Raw genomic sequence first — 21,345 nt, forward strand, 5'->3', positions numbered from 1 at the left:
ACAGTAAAAGAGATCTGACCTAACCAACTCCGTCTTGCCTTTAATTTCCAAACTGCTCTTGATCATTCCCGGGTATGGCCCAAGTTAACTTTGGGAGAAATTTAGTTTATAGTTTAAATCAAAGGTGTCCAATCTTTTGGCTTCCCTGGGCCACATTGGAAGAAGAAGAATTGTCTTGGGCTACATATAAAATACATTAACACTAATAATAGCCGATGAACTTTAAAAAAAAAAAAAAAACCCTCACAATGTTGTAAGAAAGTTTACGAATTTGTATTGAGCAGTATTGAAAGCGGTCCTGGGCCACGTGTGGCCTGAGGGCTGTGGGTTGATCAAGCTTGGTTTAAATGACCTTGGTAGCCCTTCCCAAAAACTAAACCACTTTTGTAAAACTAATGAAAGGCCACCAGTTTAGGAGAATGAGAGGGGCCTGAATTCTGCTAAGGTGTAGACATCATTAAATGATTACCAGCCATTATTCCAGAGGTCACAAGATTTGCAACTTCCCCCCAATTACTCCCGTAAATAACATCACTATTGTAGAAGCTAAGATTGGCCTTTTAAGATGTGTTTTCAGAGTTTTGCATTTCTGACAACTGGATGGCCCTACCTGGACCCCTGACTCTCCACTCACCCAGTCCTGAGGCCTCCACCCGGAAGTGGACTCAGCACACGAGGACCATTTTCCTCACCGCTATGATTGCATCCCCATCCAGTCAGCAGCACCCACACCCCAGCCTCCTAAACTGTCTTTAAAAAACCCTAGCCTCCAGATTTTCTGGGAGGCTGATGTGCGCAATAATAAAACTCCGGTTTCCTGTTCAGCAGGCTCTGCGTGTGTAAACTCTGTCTCTGTTCCATTCCCCTGGGCAGCAGGCAAGATGAACCCATTGGGCGGTTACATACCTATCACTTACCAAACACCTATTCTGTGTCTTACACATGTTGGTGGTTCGATATACAAAATTGTTAAGTAGAAATCGATCATTCTCTCTCTCTTGCTCTTTTTTTGTTTGTTTGTTTAAGAGACAGGGTTTTGCTCTGTCATTCAGGCTGGAGTGCAGTGGTGTGATCACATAGCTCACTGTAACATTGGACTCCTGGGCTCAAGCAATCCTGCCGCCCCAGCCTCCCAGGCAGCTGGGACTGTAGATGGGAACTAACATACCCAGCTAATGTGTGTGTGTGTGTGTGTGTGTGTGTGTGTGTTTAGAGATGGGATCTTGCTACATTGCCCAGGCTGGTGTGATCACATAGCTCACTGTAACATCGGACTCCTGGGCTCAAGCAATCCTGCCGCCCCAGCCTCCCAAGCAGCTGGGACTGTAGATGGGAACTAACATACCCAGCTAATTTGTGTGTGTGTGTGTTTTTAGAGATGAGATCTTGCTACATTGCCCAGGCTGGTGTGATCACATGGCTCACTGTAACATCGGACTCCTGGGCTCAAGCAATCCTGCCGCCCCAGCCTCCCAAGCAGCTGGGACTATGGGTGGGAACTAACATACCCAGCTAATTTGTGTGTGTGTGGTTTTTTTTTTTAGAGATGGGATCTTGCTACATTGCCCAGGCTGGTGTGATCACATAGCTCACTGTAACATCAAACTCCTGGGGCTCAAGCAATCCTGCCGCCCAAGCCTCCCAAGTAGCTGGGACTATGGGTGGGAACCAACATACCCAGCTAATTTGTGGGGGTTTTTTCGTAGAGATGAGATCTTGCTACATTGCCCAGACTGGTCCTGGACTCCTGGGCTCAAGCGATCCTCCCACCTCAGCCTCCCAAAGCATTGGACATTCTTCCATTTTATAGATGAGGACCCTGAGGTTCAGAGAGCTAAAGTAAGTCATCAGAGACCCCACAACTAGAAAGTACAGATGCAAGATTTAAATCCAAGTCTCTTGCTTCCAGGCTGACTTTCTTTGCAGTGGTACTTTGGCTTTCTCACCAGGGGATGAAACCTCAGTTTAAAAAGGAAATAACCCCGGGAAAGGTAACACATTGATTTGAACTCTTTTACACGTCATCTGCAGAGGTGAGTAAGAGGGTCTGAAAGGGGGCAGGGAAAGGGTAAAGGTTAAAAGAGCAGCCGGAGGTAAAACAGAAAGTGTGCGGGCTGACACTGTTCACCTAAGGCTGAGATCTGGGCTGGGGGCTGGGCTAAACGTGGGGGCAGGCAGTGGTGACGCAGCCAATGGGAGGGGCAGGGCGGGCCGGTGGTGAGGTCAGGGCTGAGCATGACATAAGCCGGGGATGGAGGAAGTGATTATGACCAGGAAATAAGCCTGCTGAAACCACCCTTGGAGGGCTGGCAGAATATTCCTGGCATCAACTGACATTTAAAAAATAGTAGTAACTACATCTTAAACATCTCTGTGCCATTATTCACAGTGGTTATTATTATTCCTGCTTTACAGAGAAGGAGATTGAGGCTCAAGACAGCCAAGGGGACTTGCTCAGGGCACCCGGCTAAGATGTGACAAAATCCAGAATGCGTTACAGGCCTTCGTGGTTCCTCAGGCCTCCCCTTCACTGTGCTTCACTGTGTAGTCAGCTTGATTCCTCCAAATGTGGCTGCACAATTTGGAGACCACACAAAGATCATCAGGGTTCTGCTGGATAGAAAATACAGAATACAGAAGAGGCGAAAGGAGAAAGATGCTGGTAATCTTATCATCGGGTGGACACAGTATTAACCTCCCCCTGTTCTGCCCTTCGACACCCCATGCTCTGGGCACCCAGGACATAATTCCCTGCTCAAATATCCCCGAATCTATTTCCAGGTCCTACCTAGGCCTCTTTCCACATCTGACCAAACAAGAGTAGGCCTTGGGCTGAGGGATGACCAAAGGGCAGCTTTGGGGGTGAGGGTGTGGGCAAGGCAAGTTCAGGCTGGGCTGTCTACACAGCTTCCCAGAGGCTGGATCGGGGCGGGAAGGGAAGGAGTAGGCAGGGCTTGAGGACCTCCTTTTGTTCTGTTTGCCTGTGTCCTAAACTGAGAGTGACAGGCCTGGGTGGGGGTATGATTACTGTCTCTCTAAAACCAACATACCTCCAAGGAAGAAATTGTTCAAAAGTGTGGCAAATGGTAAGCTAAAGCCCCTGAGCCTTCCCCACAAGTAACCCCTGTAAAGAGGTTTTTGTGAGTCTGAGCAGGCTCCCAGGGACGTCCTGAAGGACCACAGCAATCCAGTTTGGCCCTCAGCCCACTGTTTGTTTTGCCCATTTCTCAGTCTCTTAGCTTTGGAACTGTTAGGAAGAGCAAGGAGAAGCAAGCCGGCCAGAGTGCGGTGGAGCTGGGAGGGGCGTTTGACAGACAGCTCAGGGTGGGGCGCCAGGGATGCAGTGGAGAGAGGAGCTTGGGGAAAAGAGAAGGGGCATTTAAGTGGAGTTTTCAGAGGCCCTGATGGGCCTTGTGTGGTGTAACGCACTCCTCCATCTCTAGAGGAAACCAGCAGTAAAATCTATGTGACCGAGACATCGGGTTCTGGCAATATGGTGGACCTGAACATATATACTTATTATATGTATATTTCATAATAAAGAAAATACTTTTTTTTTTTTTTTTTTTTTTTTTTTGAGACGGAGTCTCACGCTGTTGCCCAGGCTGGAGTGCAGTGGCGTGATCTCGGCTCACTGCAAGCTCCGCCTCCTGGGTTCACGCCATTCTCCTGCCTCAGCCTCCTGAGTAGCTGGGACTACAGGCGCCCGCCACCGCGCCCGGATAATTTTTTGTATTTTTAGTAGAGACGGGGTTTCACTGTGGTCTCGATCTCCTGACCTTGTGATCCGCCCACCTCGGCCTCCCAAAGTGCTGGGATTACAGGCTTGAGCCACCGCGCCCGGCCGAAAATACTTTTTAAAATCCACACGTTTGGCAATGCTATAGGGTTGAATTTGTGGTTTAGAAGGAGATGGAGTCTGGTGGGATTGACCTCAGTTCAGTAGGAGAGCAGCTGAAGGAGCTAGTACCAAGTGGGTATTGAGCCTTCCTCCCTTCCTTCCTTCCTTCCTTCCTTCCTTCCTTCCTTCCTTCCTGCCTGCCTGCCTGCCTGCCTGCCTTTCCTTCCCTTCCTTCTTCCCTTCCTTCCTTTCTTCTGTTCCTTTCTCCTCCTCCCTATCTTCCTTCCTTCCTTTCTTCCTTCCTTCCTTCTGTTCCCTTCCCCTTCCTTCCTTTCTTCCTTCCTTCCTTCCTCTCTCCTTCCCTTCCTCCCTCCCTCCCCTCCTTCCTTCTTCCTTTCTCACTCCCTCTCCCTCCCTTCCTCCCTACCATCTACTGATTATCTGTCTATCATCTATCTATCTATCTATCTATCTTCTATTATTATCTATCACCTACTCACTTTTCATGCACAAAGTGGATTAAGCTGTTCTGCAACCTGATTTTTAAATTCAGTGCTATCCCTTGGACAGCTACATCAGCCCGTGATGATCTATGACATCCCTTCCAAAGTTGGCTGCATGTGTTAGGAAACATATTCTTTTTTTTTTTTTTTTTTTTTTTTTGAGACGGAGTCTCGCTCTGTCGCCCAGGCTGGAGTGCAGTGGCGCGATCTCGGCTCACTGCAAGCTCCGCCTCCCGGGTTCACGCCATTCTCCTGCCTCAGCCTCCCGAGTAGCTGGGACTACAGGCACCCACAACCGCGCCCGGCTAATTTTTTGTATTTTTAGTAGAGACGGGGTTTCACCGTGGTCTCGATCTCCTGACCTTGTGATCCGCCCGCCTCGGCCTCCCAAAGTGCTGGGATTACAGGCGTGAGCCACCGCGCCCGGCTGGAAACATATTCTTGAAGGTTGAAGAGATTCTATGTCCACATGTGGCTTCTGGGCTGGACAGGCCTGCAGTCAACCATTCAATCTTTTCAAAAGGCATTTGTCGGATTCTTGAAGTAACCTCCCACCCGGTCTCCTTGTCTTCCTGTGAGAGTTTATTCTTGGTAAACACTCAGAGTGATTGTGTCTCTCTCCTGCTCACAACCCTCCAGCGGTCCCCATATCACAGGTGCTCACAGGCCCTGCAGCATCTGCATCATCTTGGGGTCTTCACTCCAGTGTTATGTTCTCATTGACGTCTTCCCTGGCTGTCATGTTGAAAATGGCAACCCCTCTCCACCCAAGCGCCCTCCCCCATGCTCCCCTGCTTTATTTTCCCACCACACTCACCTGACATAGCCTATATCTTACGTGTTTGCTGTCTCCCAGCTCCCCTACCCTCACCCCAGAATGCCAGCTCCACAAGACAGATTTTTGTCTGCTGGTTTTGTTCTTTGTTTTTTAGGAGTTTTTTTTGTTTTGTTTTTTTTTTTTAGTCAGGGTTTCACTCTGTCAACCAGGCTGGAGTGCAGTGTCATAATCATAGCTCTTTGCATCCTTGAACCTCCAAGGCTCAAGCGATCTACCTCCTGAGTAACTGGGACTACAGGTGCATGCCACCACACCTGGTTAATTTGTAATCATAGCTCTTTGCATCCTTGAACCTCCAAGGCTCAAGTGATCCTCCTACCTCAGTCTCCTGAGTAGCTGGGACTATAGGTGCATGCCACCACACTTGCCTAATTTTTGTATTTTGTTTAGAGACAGGGTCTTGTTACATTGCCCAGGCTGGTTTTGAACTCCTGGGCTCAAGCAATCTTCCTGCCTCAGCCCCCCAAAGTGCTGGGATTACAGGTGTGAGCCACTGCACCCGGACCGTCTGCTGTTTGTCAGTCTCGGTTATCCCCAGAACCTAGAACAAGCCTGGCACCTCAGGAGTGGCTCACTAGATACTTGTTGAAGTGAATTGAATCTAGAAGCTGATTTCTGCAGGCGTGTTGCCTCTTGGCTTGTTACAGAGGAAGAAGAACTTCCCATCATTAAACCATCTACCTCTGACTCTTCTTGTTCTAAGTTGGATTGTTCCCCCTTATTACCATTCTCCCGATTTCTCTCACATTTCATCATATTGAGAGCAGTTAACAGTTGGAATGCTCACCAACTCATTGGATCCCCCATGTAATATGGTAGAAGAAGAAATGACTATTGTTAAGCTCTATACTGTTACTCGCTGCTTAAAACTCTCCAAATGAAGGACATCCTGCTAAGTGAAATAAGCCAGGCGCAGAAGGATAAATTCTGTGTTCTTACTCAAAAGCGGGAGCTAATAAAGCAGATTCCATAGAGGTGGAGAGTAGAATAGTGGTTACCAGAGGCTGGGAAGAGAAGCGGGTAAGGAGGGGCAGGTTAATGGGTACAAATGGTTAGATAGAATAAATAAGTTCTGATGTTCTATGGCACAGCAGGGTGACTATAATTAACAGCAATTTATTATTTATTTTGAAGCAGCTAGAAGAGAGGATTTTGAAAATTCCCAGTACAAAGAAATAATAACCGTTTGAGATGATGGATATGCCAGTTACCCTGATTTAATCATTACATGTTGTCTGCATGCATTGAAATATCACGGGTACCCCATAGATATGTACAATTATATATTAATACCAATGAAAAGTTTTTAATGAAAATATTAGAAAGATCACAAAAAAGTCATCTTAACAGGTCACAAATGAATTTAAAAATAAAACCTCTCCAAATGGGTCACCAACTCACTTAAATGAAAACCAGGTACTCTAGCCAGGCACAGTGGTGTGTGGCTGTAGTCCCAGCTACTTGGGAGGCTGAGGTGGGAGGATTGCTTGAGCCTGGGAGTTTGAGTCAAGCCTGGGCAACCTAGCAAGATCCTGTCTCCACAAAAAATTTTTTTGAAGAGGTACTTTATCAAGGCCCCTCCTCCCAACAGTGCTCCAGGTGCACTGGCCTCCTTCCATATCCCCAGGCTGCTGACACTTGCTGTACCATCTTCCTGGAATATGTCTCTATTAGCTTTCTAAGGTTGCCATAACAAAATCCCATACACTGGATAGTGTGTGATAGTGAAACAACAAAAGTTTATTCCTCACAGTTCTGGAGGCTGGAAGTCCAAGATCAAGGTGCCAGTAGGTTTGGTCTCTCCTTGGCTTGCAGATAACCATTTTCTCACTGTGTCCTCTTAGAGTCTTTTCTTTGTGCTCACGCATCCTTGGGGTCTGTCCTAATCTCCTCTTCTTGTGAGGACACCAGTCATTGGATTAGGGCCCACTGTAACAACTCGTTCTAACTTAACTGCCTCTTTAAAGGCCTTATCTCCAAATACATTCACATGCTGAAGTACTGGGAGTTAGGGCTTCCACATATGAATTTTGAGGGGGTAACAATTCAGTCTATAACACTGTCCCAATTCTTCAAAAGCCTGGTTCTAGCTGGACATGGTGGCTCATGCTTGTAATCCCAACACTTTGGGAGGCTGGGGTGGGAGGATTGCTTGAGCCCAGGAGTTTGATACTAGCCTGGGCAACAAAATGAGACCCTGTGTCTACACAAAAACACAAAACAAACAAACAACAAAATAAAAGTCTGATTCCTTACTCCTCATGATCTAGATATTAGCCTCAGGTGACTTCCTTCCTGGAAGTCTTCCCTGGTTACCCCCATCCCATCAGTCCCTCTGTACCATAAGGACCTGCTGAGTTTTTCCCTTAGGTACAATCTATTGTTACTACATTTGCTATCTGCCTACTTGTTTATTGTCTGTCTCTTCTAGTGGTATCCTGGCAAATGTTTAACAATCAGCTTTTGGGTGCAGGATGGTTGTGGGTAGTGGGGAGGCTGTCTCATAGCGTCTGCCAGTTTCTGTGGTGCAAACATACCCACTGTGGCCAATTTCAGGCTACCAATGTGACGTCACATGGCATTCCAAATTCCTGAAAATCTAAAACAACCTGTTCTTGTGAGCAGGGGCAATCTGGCTTCAACTCTCCCACTACCAGGTAAACTCCCCTGAGGGCAGGGGCCTTGCCTTCTTCGTAGTCAAGTCTCTAAGGTCTAGAATGTTTCCTAGGGCAGAAGTATGGCTCAACAACTTGAATTCATTCTTGAATGAATAAGTTAAATGCTTAATCCCACTCTGAAGACCTTTCACGAGTTTGCCCTTTTGGCCACCCTCATCTCTTTTGCTGGCCCTTTGGCTGCCTGGGCCCCTTTACCTCCTACATGTTGTGGTGCACCCCTGGCTATGTCCAGGTTCCCTAAAGGCCACATGTCCTTTCACTCCTCTCTGCCCAGACAGCCCTGAACCTGGATAACTTCTATTAGCCTTTCAGATGTAGCTGATGGCAGGCAATGTTTTTCTTAGCCCTGTAGGGTGACACAACCCCTGGGCTCACCAATTCCCTCTGCCCCGGATCATGGTGGCTGCTTCTTCCTCTGCTTCCCTTGGGGCTCCTGACCCAAGTTCCTGGTGCACAGCAGGGCTCATGTGAGTGAGTGAAGGCATATGGCAGAATATTAGCTATGGGGCAGGGGTAGAGTCGGTGGGGTGGGGAGGACTCACCTATAGCACAATTTGATCAAAGCCTGCACTCGCCCTGAAAGAATGAAGAAATTCTCCATTTATGAAAGTATGAAGAAACTGATGAGCAATTAAATGCCTGAGCCCAGAGTAATGATGATTAAGGAATGTTGGAAAAGGCATGATTACAAAGCTCTGATAGCATTTGAAAGTTCTAAGTTCCAGTGAGTTCAGGAGAGTGCTTTGGGTGGGTGGGGCCTGACTGTTATCAGAAGATGCCAGGCCCCTCGTTCCTGATCCATTAGATCACCAAGAGCTGAGAGTAAGGCGAGGTGTCATCATTTGTGCCCCACCTTACCTCACTGCCTCTTTTTTTTTTTTTTTTTTTTTTTTTTTTTGAGATGGAGTCTCGCTCTGTCACCCAGGCTGGAGCTCAGTGGCACGATCTTGGCTTACTGCAACCTCTGCCTCCCGGGTTCAAGTGATTCTCTGGCTCAGCCTTCCGAATAGCTGGGATTACAGGTGTATGCCACCACGCCTGGCTAAATTTTTTACATTTTATTTTTAGTAGAGAGGGAGTCTCACCATGTTGGCCAGGCTGGTTTTGAACTCCTGATCTCAAGTGTTCCACTCACCTCGACCTCCCAAAGTGCTGGGATTATAGGTGTGAGCCACTGTGCTGGCACCTCACTGCCTTTTGAGAAGTAATTTGACCTGAAGGATGAGAAGGACCACGGGAAGATGTGGGGAAGGGGGTTCTTGCTGGTGGGTTCTTAAGGCAGGAGAGTGTGTTCCATAAAACAGGATAATAATAAGGATTGCTTCCTACAGTGACAGAGAGGGTGAAATGAGATATCACCAGCACAGTGCTTGGGACAGAGCTTGGCTTACAGTAAACACTGAATGCAGGAGGACAGTGTTCACATGCATTGGTCCACCAGAATGTCACCTTCCTGAGGCAGGGTCTCTGTATCTGTCCCAGCTATATTTCCAGAGCCTAGAAACAGTGCCTGGCACCCGGTCGGCACTCAATACATGCTTGTCGAAGGCGTGAGTGGGCCAATTACATAACCATCTTCTGGTAACAAACCCAGGGAGAGCGCTCCAGTACCCCGGCGCTTGGTTCCCACCGCTCAGTGCCGCAATCTGCTTATTTCCCCACTCGCCCCGCGCAGTCCTGGCAGGCAGTGACCGCATGCTGCTGATGACTCGGTACTTCTCTAAATGCTGCCTGGGGCTGGCGGAATCTCCAGGGCCCAGCTCATCAGGGTGAGCTGATGACTTGGGGCCCAGTGCGGCCCACTTTCCCGTTAGCTGAACCCGGGTCAGCGGGCTGGCTCAACCTTCAGGTTCTGTCTGGGGAAGGGAACAGAACATTCAGCCCCAGGCAGGAAAGACGTTGCGCAGGCCCCTGAGAAGCAGGAAACAAGCGCTGGCCTATCCCACTCCACTGCCTCTCTCTGTTTGGAGCTCACTTCTCTCCTCCCTCTGACCCTGAGGCTGCCCTCATCCTGGAAGATGATGAGGCTGTCACAGGAATATGGGCTTAGAGCTGGGGGCAAATTGATGGACCATCTAACAATAGCAACCTGTCAGACCAATGCTCAATCACTTAACTGAGCACTTTCTTGGTGTCTGGTCCTATGCTAAATGAAAAGGCTTGATTTCACTTACTCTAAACAGACACCCAACTGTTTCCCAAATACTCTGTTCTTTGATGCCACTGGGCCTTCACCTGGGTCGTTCTTGTTTAAAATGCCCTTCCTGGTAAATACTCACCCTTCGGCACCCAGCTCCTCTATCACCTCCTCTCAAAAGCCTTCCCCAGCTCACCCAAGACAGTAAAACCATAGTCTGTCCTGGGTCCCCCAACATTTGGGCTTGCGCATCTGTCTCTCACTGCGCTGTGGCACCTCCAAAGCCCAGGCGGGGCCCCATTCTCTTCCTGATCCTGGGGGTCCTTCTCCACGCCCAGCACACAACAAGGACACTGCAGATGTTGGCTTCTCCCTTCCCAGTCCCTGGCCACTTCCTCTCCATCTCTCGTATGCCTCTCGTCCATTTGTCTGCGTATCATATATTTGTTTTAATTCTAAGAACGATGCTCATCATCATGTTATAGTTATTTGTAAATGTAAGTCAAATGACACAGATGGATCAATGACTTTCTGGCAGGACACCAGACTGGAGGTGTTCAATTAGTTGCCTATAGAATCCATGGTCACTTCCAGCAATAAATCATCAGAAGAGGTAAAGGAGAGGATGAGGCCAGGACAAAGAGGAGAATGGGAGAAGGTGCTGGAACTAACATTTTCTGAGCTATATGTGTCAGGCGTGTTTCGTTTATTTCTCACCAGAATCCTGTGATGTGGATATTATGATCTGCCTTCTTACGGATGGAAAATGAAGGCACAGAGAGGTGAGGCGACTTGCGTAGCATCACACAGCAAGTGAGTGGCAGAGCTGGGGTTTGAGCCCCATCTACCAAGCTCCACCAGTTGGACAGGGAAGGTGGAGTGTGCCTGTCGCAGGAGAGCACGCAGAGAAGCAAGGCGACACTGCAAGACACTGCCGGGAGAATGAATGGGTTAGATGCAGACCCCGGGCTGCGTCCTTGCCTTCCAGATGTTCTCTGTCATGGCTCCGCCCCAGACTCCTCCAACACGCTTAACGACTTTCCCTGGAGACCACTCTGCTTTTCAAGGAGCTTTTTTCTAATATTGACCCAACCTAAACACTTCCCTTTCACTCGCTGGACCAAGGTTTGTGTTACCTTAACCCCTCTGGATTGCACAACTCCCACTGAAAGCTTCAGGAACCCACAACTTCTCAATAATGCTGAACTGGGGGAAATTTCCCAGTAACGACCTCCTCCGCCTGACTAATGCTTCTTAGTTCGGCAATGCAATGTCCTATTTTTAAGGAACCCAGTCATTTGGTTTAGATTCTTTATTTGTTTTATTTTAATGACCTTCTGAATCATTCATTTTTCTACTTTTGAACTGATTCACTCTTTGCCACTTCCTTGTATAGAAATCCAACCCCTCCTTTAGGGCTCAGCACCAACACCCACCTTCTCCTGAAAATTATCCTCATACCACCCTCTCTCCAGGAAGAAGTTTTCCCTCCCTCCCCCATTTCTGTGCCATTCATCTGGTATTATATTATCATGATCATTATCATAATGATGAGCATAATAATAATAATGATATGCCAGCTATTTGGGTCATTGCTTTTCGTTTTTATCATGACCCCAGAAGAAAGTGAGTATTATTTACATTTTCCAGAAAGTGAAACTAAGCCTCAGGGAGTTTATACCTTTTGCTCAAGGTCACACAAAGTAAGTGATGCAGCTGAGGTGCCAGCCAGCGGAACCTGACTCTGAAGAGAGTGTCTTGAAAGGCGGCTGTTTGCATGGGGTGCCTGGCACTGTGACTGGGGTGTGGGGTGATTGCGCTTGCAATATGGATGACAGACAAGACAGAATTTGAGGAGACTGGGGCTTGGGGTGATTATGGTTTTGACGTCTGTCACCCCCCACTGGAGAGTGTGAGCTCCACGAAGCGTTCTGTTTCCTGTTGCACTGTATGTAATCGATATCTGGGAGCAAATAGCTGATGTTCCATAGGCATCGACCCATGGCTGGAGGACTTCCTGTCCTTTCTATAGTGGTAGCAGCTTGAAGCCTTACACAGTTTTGCATTTCTTACAACATCAACAGCTTGGTAGCAATCTTGATCAATGCTCGTTGAATGAAGGAAGTAAGGGACAGGCATGGGCTTGGGGGCTTCCAGTGAGCTTATTTTCTAGCTGAAAACATTCGGTAGGAAGTTTTCTAGAATGATCTCTATCACTTAGGATGAATACTGTCAGATAAGACCTCCTCATCACTTTTTTCAAGTTAAAGTAACAAAATTTTATAGACTAAGGGTTCAATTGAGTTTATGCAACACGCATTTATGGATATCTACTGTGGGCCAGGCCCTGCACTCAAAGACCAGTGCTGGAGACAGCTGTGTGAGCAAAGAGCTAGGCAGAGGGCCTTTGGGTGTCCACCCTCGCTCTCACTCCTTCGGGGAGGCAAGCTCCCTAGTGTCCTGAGAACAGGCAGAGTTGGAACCTCGGAAACAGGGGGAGAAAGGGGACAATGGCCCTGTCTGGTCAAAGAAGACCAAGCAGTAAAGATCTCAACCTCATCTGGGCACGGTGGCTCATGCCTATAATCCCAGCACTTTGGGAGGCTGAGGCGGGCAGATCACAAGGTCATGAGTTCGAGTCCAGCCTGGCTAACATGGTGAAACCCCGTCTCTACTAAAAATACAAAAATTAGCCGGGCATGGTGTTGCACGCCTGTGGTTCCAGCTACTCGGGAGGCTGAGGCAGGAGAATTGCTTGAACTCGGGAGGCGGAGCTTGCAGTGAGCCGAGATCGCGCCACTGTACTCCAGCCTGGGTGACAGAGCGAGACTCCATCTCAAAAGAAAAAAAGGATCTCAACCTCCCAGCAGTCCCCGAGAAAGGAAACCAAGCAGCAGTGGGAGGCCTGGAGGCTGGCTTATCTCTTGTGGGGCATGAAGAGGGCGGGCCTTGGCCATGAAGGGGTCACAGAAGAATTTGATGAGGTGGAACAGGTCTACGAAGGATAATAAAAATGAAAGACTGTGGAGAAAAGAAAGAGAGATCAGACTGTTACTGTGTCTATATAGAAAGAAGTAGACATAAGAGACTCCATTTTGTTCTGTATTTGAGATGCTGTTAATCTGTGACCCTACCCCCAACCTTGTCCTTGCAAGAGACATGTGCTATGGTGACTCAAGGTTTAAAGGATTTTGGGCTGTGCAGGGTGTGCTTTGTTAAACAAGTGCCTGAAGGCAGCTTGCTGGTTCTAGCGCAATGCTGCTCTTTATGCACTAAAAAGGTTTATGGAGATGTTTGCATATGCACATCAAGGCACAGCCCTTAAACTTATTCATGTCACAGGTAACTTTATCCATATGTCTTACTGCTGACTTTCTCCCTATAATGATCTTATTATCCTGCCACTTCCTTTTCTTTAAGATGGTAAAGATAATTATCAATAAATACTAAGGGAACTCAGAGATCGGTGCCGGTGTGGGTCCTCTGTATGCTAAGCGCTGGTCCCCTGGGCCCACTTTTTCTTTCTTGATACTTTGCCTCTGTGTCTCATTTCTTTTCTCAAGTCTCTCGTTCCGCCTAAGGAGAAACGCCCACAGGTGTGGAGGGGCAGGCCACCCCTTCAAGAGACCAGTTGGAGGTGGCACATGGAGACAAAGAGGTCCCCTTGTCCCTCAATTTCATGCTTTTCTCCTCAAATTCTGTCTTGTTTGTCATCCATATTGTTAGCCCTGCTTTCTTTTTGTCCTTTCCTGATACTCCTGTGCCCAGCCTTTCACTTGGAACCTCGAAGGGATGCTTTGTCTCTGGGAGGGCTTCTGTTCCCAGCATCTCATTGGCTTTTTGGTTTGGGGGCCCAAATCGCAAGCTTCACCTTTTGACAGGAGTGGTCTCTCGGGGAAGCAGAGAGCCCAGTGGTGAAACCTGGCCTCTTGGAGCGGAGCTGCCTGGGCTGGAGGGTCACCTGACAATCTGCTGACATCTGTGGGGCGGCAATATTCACCCAGCACTTCCTCTCCTGTTTCCACCCTAAGGACAAGGGAGAGCATCCCCTTTTGGCAGGCCACATGACAAGAACATTCCATTGGCATACAAGGGACCCCCACATTTGGGGTGAGCAACTGGCCCTCTTTAACTCAAGAGCATCTTGACTGCTGGATTTGGCCAGAAGGGCAGGGATCCCTGCCCTGCTTCTTCTCATGTGCAAGGAGAGACTCAGAAACGCTGGTGAAGTAATAGTAATAGCAGTAATAGTATTAGCAGCAAACACTTACTTGGAGTTCACTGTGGGCCCAGCATTGTGCCATGGCCTTCCCCATTTCGTCTTGCTTGCATTTCTCTGTATCGAGATTAAGAGCACGGACTCTGAAGCCAGACAGCCTGGCTGTGAATCTCAGCTGTGCCACTTACTGGTTCGGGCAAGCTACTTTACCTCTCTGGGCCTCAGTTTCCTCACCTATAAAATGGGGTGAATAATAACACCTGATAATAGATCCTTTACACATATTAAATGGCATATAAATATTACTGTTCCATTTCAAAAAAATCTAATACCAGCTTTCTCTTTCCTTAGCTTATGAAAGGTAAATATTTAAAAGAGAAAGCTGATAGAGGGAACGGTTCATTTTTCAGAGCTTCAGGCAAAAGGGAAGGGACTTTTGCAAGAAGGAAGACATCAGAGTGGATCATTGTGGTCTGCATTTCCAAATGGGGAAACAGAGGCTCAGAGAGGATGAGTTAGTTGCCTAAAATTACACAGCCAACAAGCAATAGAGAAGGATTTGAACTCGGACCTATCCGATGTCACAGCTCATGTCTTTGATTCCGACGCTATATAGCCAGTCCTGGTGGCCACAGAAAGATCGGGCTCCTGGCCCCACACTGAAAATGGAAATATGAGTCACTAGCCATCCCTAGGGGAAGCTGGGGAGTGAGAAGAGCTCAACTATGGGGCAGAATGTTCCGCCAGATGCTGGGGAATGGCTGCCAGCACCAGTCAGTCTCCTTCACGCTGAGGAAAGGGAGGAGGAGAGAGCATGGAGGAACAGGGGTCGCAATCCATCGGAGCGCAGCCTGGAATGGGGCCACGACTTGGTGGGTGACATCAGGCTCACACATCTGGCCTCTGGAATGCTGAGGCCTTGGAGGATGGGCCCAAGTTTCTGCTTCTCCATGCAGCAGGTTCCTCCTCTGAAATAACCCAGGCTGCTTTGTCGAGAAAAATCTCTGGCTTTCTAGGCTCTCTTAGACCAACGCAGATGATGATGTGTGAAATGTGCCTTCAGTGCCTGCCGATGAAGAGTAGGTCTCTGTAGAGAAAGCATCAAAAGAACAAAGGTTCGGGGTCAGCCACCCTGGGATGGATTCCTGGCTGTGTGAGCCAGGCCAGTCCCTTGGTTTTCTTTTTTCTTTTTTTTTTTTGAGACGGAGTCTCACTCTGTTGCCAGGCTGGAGTGCAGTGGTGTAATCCCGGCTCACTGAGACCTCCACTTCCTGGGTTCAAGCGATTCTCCTGCCTCGGCCTTCCAAGTAGCTGGCATTACGGGTGCCTGCCACCACACTTTGCTAATTTCGTATTTTTAGTAGAGACGGGGTTTCACCATGTTGGCCAGGCTGGTCTCGAACTCCTAACCTCAGATGATCAGCCCGCCTTGACCTTCCAAAGTGCTGGGATTACAGGGGTGAGCTACTGCACCCAGTCACCTTGGTTTTCTTGTCTGTGAAATGAGGCTCCTCTTCCTCTTACGCAGGGTCTGGAGAAGCGATGGCGTGTAGAACACCTGGCAGCAGCTAGATGTCCTGTCAATGTTTGCTGACTACCTGTCTGAATCCATGGGCAAATGAGTGGGCGTGTTGCAAGGCGTCCCAAAGCACTAGCGTGCCCAGGTAGGGGGCCACCAGCTTGCTGACTGGCCTTGTTTGAGACATCGTGCCTGACCTCCCTCTTCTGGGTCCAGCTACCACTTTTCTCCAAGGAGAACAAGGTCTTATCTGGCCTCTTGGGCGAGGAGAAGCTCAGCCTTTTTGCTCCTGTTCGTGCCCATAGATGGGGCCTCACCTAAGATCTGATGCTTGCAGTGGTTCTACCCGGGAAAGTTGGGGACTGGCCGGTGTGACTTAATGAGATCAGTGATTCATTTTGGTCCCAAAAGGAACAAAAGCCCAGGTCTTCCCAAGGCCCCTCTGCTGTAGCTGGCCTGGTCCCTCCGTCAGGGAATGAGTCACCATCTTTTTCTTCGGTGCTCCTATTTTCACTTTGCCTGGGCCTTCGGAAAGCAAACAGCAGCTTCCTCTTTTCTTTGCTCTTGGGGGTAAAAGGTGATAGATAGTAGAGGCCTGAAAAGAGCAAGTAAGTCGGCCTTCCGTGGCGGCTGCTGGAAGGACAAGGCTTCTCCGTGAGGGACCTTTGAACCAGTGATCTCTCACGTGGTTCAGTGATCTCTCACGTGGACCTTTGAACCACGCATCTCTCACGTGACCTTTTCCTCTGCCTGGCTGAAGGCAGGGCCTGCAGGCTGAAGTCCAAATTCCTTACCCAAAACTGGAAAACCAACCACCCTCTCCAGTCTGCTGGAATTTTAAAAGGCGTCCTTGATAATATTATCTGCCTGGGGCACCACTCAGTGATTCTCTGCTTAGATAAACCATTCGACCTCAATTTCCTCATCTGCAAAACGAAGATCTTCATCCCGAGCTGGCAAATTGTCACAGGCCACAAAGAAGATAACGTGGGTGCAGCACAGAGCAGGTGGCCCAGGTGGGATGAAGCCCCTGCTTGGGTTTCAGGGAGGAAGGAGCAGTGGAGAGTGTGTGGCCTTCCATGATCTGCGCCTTTCTTCCCTAGAGCTCAAGTTTATCTGGAGGTCAGACCTCTGGCCAAAGGCTAGACCCTTAGTTACCTGGAGTTCACTGTAGGCCCAGAGTAACTGAAAAGGAATTCTGAGGAGGAACTGGGAATCACAAAGCCCAGGCACATTTCTTTGAAGCCTCAGCTGAGACCACGGGCATCAAAGAAGATAGAGAGTAAAGGCAGAATGTCCTCAGAGGCCATCATCTCAAACAGCGGGATGTGGGCTGAGTCACTTCCCCTCTCTGGGCAGCGGGTTCTGGTTTTTCTTTAATCAGTAAATGGGAGATGAAAATTCCTCCCTCACAGAGCAGTGGGATTTGGGCATGGTTCGGTGATTACGTCCAAATTGGCAGAATGAGGGCATCTCATCATGTGGAACCTGCTTTGCTCATCCTTATGGCAGGGATGATCATAATTCCTCCCCAGAAGGGAGTTGTAATGATTAAGTAAGACGCTCATGCCACGCGCTCATGGCTGGTGGATTCAAGCATGCAGTAACTGATAGCTACCGTGATACAAACCACCAAGTTCAGTCTCCACCATATAACAGGTGTTCAATAAATGCTCGTTACTGTTGAGGATAACGATGCTATTAACGGAAAACACAAAAATAGAATAACGGAGTCTGTGCCATCAAAGAGGCAGTGGAGATCACAATCTTATTTTAGATCATCCCCTACCTTACCACAAGAATGTGGAGGCCCCGAGGGGAGAGATGCCCCGCCTGAGGCTGCCGCAAACTACAGGCAGAGCCAGGATGGAAGCCCTGCTCCACCGCCCAGGGCTCTTGGCTGACCCCACTTCACCCAGCAGACAGGGACCATTTAGAGTAAGGAGGCTCATGGGCCTCAGTGCCCCCACCCCCAGGAATTGCTGGGTGACAGCCCAGGACAGGAATGAAGGGGCTTCAGAAGGACTGAAGTCATCTGGAAAGATCCAGAGGGAATTAACTGTAGCAGCAGAGGCCAAATGCAATGACTTATGCCTGTAATCCCAGCACTTTGGGAGCCCAAGGTGGGAGGATTGCTTGAGGCCAGGACCATCCTGGGCAACATAGTGAGATCCTGTCTCTGCAAAAGACCAAAAAACCAAAAAAATTAGCCAGGCATGGTGGTGCATACCTGTAGTCCCAGCTACTTGGGAGGCTGAGGTGGGAGGACTGTTTGAGCCCAGAAGTTTAAGGATGGAGTGAACTAGGATTGCCACTGCACTCCAGCCTTGGTGACAAGAGCAAGGCCCTGTCTAATAAATAAATAAATAAAAATTAAAAAAACAGCAGCAGCAGGGAAAGCTGATGCCCTTCAGAAAGCTCTGCCCCAGTGAGTCGAGGTAACAGCTCCTCTTTGGAAGCAGTGTGGCTCTCTGGGACCGCGCACATGCATATACAGGCACGTGCATGGCTTGGAGCCAATGATGGTGGAGGGCAACAATGGCCACCATTGGGTGAGTGCTGACTGTACTCTGGGCCATGCCAAGTGCATACATCTCACTAATCCTCATGGCAACCCTATGGGGTCAGCACTCCAGGACCCAGCAAACTGAAGTACAGAGAGGCTAAGGCACTTTCCCAAGGCCCCACATTTGGTCCCTGATAGAACTGGGATTCAAACCTGGACAGTGTGGCCCAAAGCCCATGACCCTCCACACAAGCCTGCTACCCTAATAAATCATGCCTGTGTCACCCTCCTCACTGATTCACATGGTTTCCAGCTCTGTGACCTCAAGCTTTCCTTGAGGGCAGCCCTGTGAGGCTCCAAGGGTCCTGCCCCCTGCGCCAGCGCCAAGTAGGGTCTCGCTTGCACAGCAGGTATTTCCAAGCAGTACTGCATGCCAGGGCCTGAACCAGGGAAGACCAGCTTGGTGCTGGCAATCATGGGGCAGAAATCAACCTGTCCACAGTCTATCCCCTCTTGGGCACTGGAGGTGGGCAGGGTGGCCTCAGTTGGAGTGCCCGGCCAGGTGAGGGGCATGGTTGGGGTCAAGAGCCAGGCATCCTGGTCCCTGCTGAGTGCCTGCTGGGCACCTAGGCCAGTCCCTGCCCCTTACTGGGCCTTGCTTTTCCCTATCAGGATGAAGCAGCTGGGTGTGGGTGTGGGTGGTCCTGGCAGGCTCTTTGAGCGGGCCACGGCAGTGGGGCTAGGACCTGCCTGAGGCCCCCGACCTGGCTGGCATCAGCCTTGGGCTCTGGTCTGAGAATCCAGCGGGCAGCCCTCAGCGGGTTCTTCTGGGCCAGAGCAGGCAGCCTGCTCCCAGGCTGGCCCCACCCGAGTCTCAGGCCGTGTCTCGGATCCTTGGTTGGCCCCATCACACGCTGGCTCACAAGGTGACATCAAATATCCCTACGAGTCCCTCCTCTGAGCTGAGGCCCTCACACCTTCATCCTGACCTAGGAAAGTTCTCCTTCTGTCTGTGAATTCAGGAAGTTCAACGGCAGCAAAACATATCTGAAGACACTGGGTCTGCTCTTCAAAGTCCCTTTGCAGACACTTCCCCATTTCCAATTAATAATGGCAGGTACCATTTATTAAGCGTTGCAGGTGTAGGGGGACTTTATACGTGCCTCTTGCCCTGGAATCCTCACAATCCCCTTTGTGGTACTATATTATGATTGTATTTTACAGATGAGGAGACGGAGGTTCCAAGAGGCAGAAGCAATCAGGCAGTAACAGAGTGGAGAAGTAAGAGGGCTGGCAAACAGTGGGGATGGGGGGACGGAGGGGAGTCCTCGCTCCAGAGCCCAGGGAATTTCCTTCCTATGTCTGCACTGTTGCTCTCTTGCCATTCAGAGTACCGACTCTGCACCAGGCATCCTGCTAGATGCTGGTGCTAGGATGCACGGTGAATGGGCCAGGCCTGACCCCTGTGTGAGCCACAGTCTACCAGAAGCCCCTAAAGTGCTGAGAATACTAATCAGAGGCCAATGAGACTTCTTTTTGTCTCTACTCAACTACCCCCAGCTCTACCACCTGCCAGTCGTGTGACCTTGGACGGTTACCTTCCCTCTCTGTGCTTTAGTCCCATGAAAATAAAAATGACAGAAATATTAATTTCCACCTCATTGGGTGATTGCAAGGAATGAATAGGACATGCACGTCAATCAGTAATACCAGTGCCTGGCCCAGAGAAGGTGCTTGGTGCCCCATCTAGGTCTGTGTTTGTTCCAGCTGCAAGCACGCTCTACCAGGCTGCTGTCACTGCCAACTCCACTTGACAGCTGAAGAAACTGAGGCTCTGAAGGGTGAAGTGGCTCATCTAAGGCATAGGCTAAGAGGTGAAGCTGAAATAGAGCCCTCCAGGGTCCCAGATGCATGCTTTCTTTCCCTGCAACCCCTGGGCATCTGTACACCTGTGACCCTTCCCTCTGGGTTCTGAGTCTCCTCAGACGGAGTGGGAGGTGAGGGGTTAAGCAGGCTGCTTGGCACTGCAGCAGAAATCTCAGGAAGTACTGGGCTGAGAGTACTTCTAAGAAAAGAGGGAGGCAGAAAAGGACATACTCATCCTGGCCTCAGTGGGCAGAGGTCAGCCTGGCTCCTGGCCCAGAGGCTTGCCCTCGAGGGGCCCCTGGCCTACAGCCCAGCTTGGCTCAGCGTAGAAATGAAGTATTTGATGCCCTATGTTGGACGTCCTCCTTCCAGATTCTTCTCCAGGCCTGCCTCTCCTGGCCTTCCTGGGTAGATGCCTAAGGCTGAGGCCTGGGGCGAGATGACCAGGGCTGGGAAGAAAGCACTCAGCCCCCTCCACCATTCAGGCGCTCTGAAAGCACTGTGAGGCCTGCACGTCGGGGTCAGGGGACTTGGCTCTGCCCCTTTGGCAGGGAGGGCCCTGGTCATGAGACCAAATGGCTCAGCCCCATGGTTCTTGTCCACAAACAGGAGAAATAATAGTATTGCCTCCCGGGATTGGGGGAGGCCTTCATTTCTCTAAGTTCCTGGCCTGGCAGGTGCCACGCTTCTCGTTGGGGAAGCAGTTGCTGGGACCCTGCTCCAACAGGCTTAGGGCTGGAGTGGGGATTTCCCACTGCTTTCCCATGCTTCAGGTTTCCAGGGGGTCTTCCTTAGGCTGTAGAGTGACCTGGCTCCTGCTCTGTGTCTAGCCAGGAGAGCCCGAGGCAGAGTCCCAGGACGGTGCGGGAGGGGAGCCGAGCCTCAGGATGCCAGGAATTTCAGAGTCCTAAAATTCAGGAGCCTGTGTGGCTTAGGCCCAGCACTGAGGGACCCTGAGCCTGGCCTTGGTGTCCCTATCAGCAGCCCAAGGACCCTGATCTGGCCCTCACAGAGCGCCACATGTCTTTTACCCTAGATAACAGCCCTTGGAGCGTTCTCCGTACCCGCTGCCTGGAGTTTTCTCTGAAACACCCAGAGGCGGGGCCTGGTGGCTGTGTCAGTGTGAGCTCACTAGAATGACTTGTCTCCACGACCTTGATCTAGTGGAGTGCCAAGGCTAGCTGACTCAGGAACCCAGGACCACCCCCCACCCCCACCCCCCAACCCCCACCAGTGCC

At 49.7% G+C, this 21,345-nt stretch overlaps 1 long non-coding RNA gene across 1 annotated transcript; it reads left to right on the plus strand.

Moving 5' to 3' along the window:
* The first annotated feature begins 1,375 nt into the window (after positions 1-1,375).
* Positions 1,376-12,520, plus strand: LOC105480880 (uncharacterized). The gene is made up of 3 exons (XR_986647.2): positions 1,376-2,033; positions 2,416-2,662; positions 10,718-12,520. It is a non-coding gene; the product is annotated as an uncharacterized lncRNA (long non-coding RNA).
* Positions 12,521-21,345: the final 8,825 nt, after the last annotated feature.

The sequence above is a fragment of the Macaca nemestrina genome, chromosome 6, assembly GCF_043159975.1.
Source record: "Macaca nemestrina isolate mMacNem1 chromosome 6, mMacNem.hap1, whole genome shotgun sequence".
In the NCBI taxonomy this organism is placed as follows: Eukaryota; Metazoa; Chordata; class Mammalia; order Primates; family Cercopithecidae; genus Macaca; species Macaca nemestrina.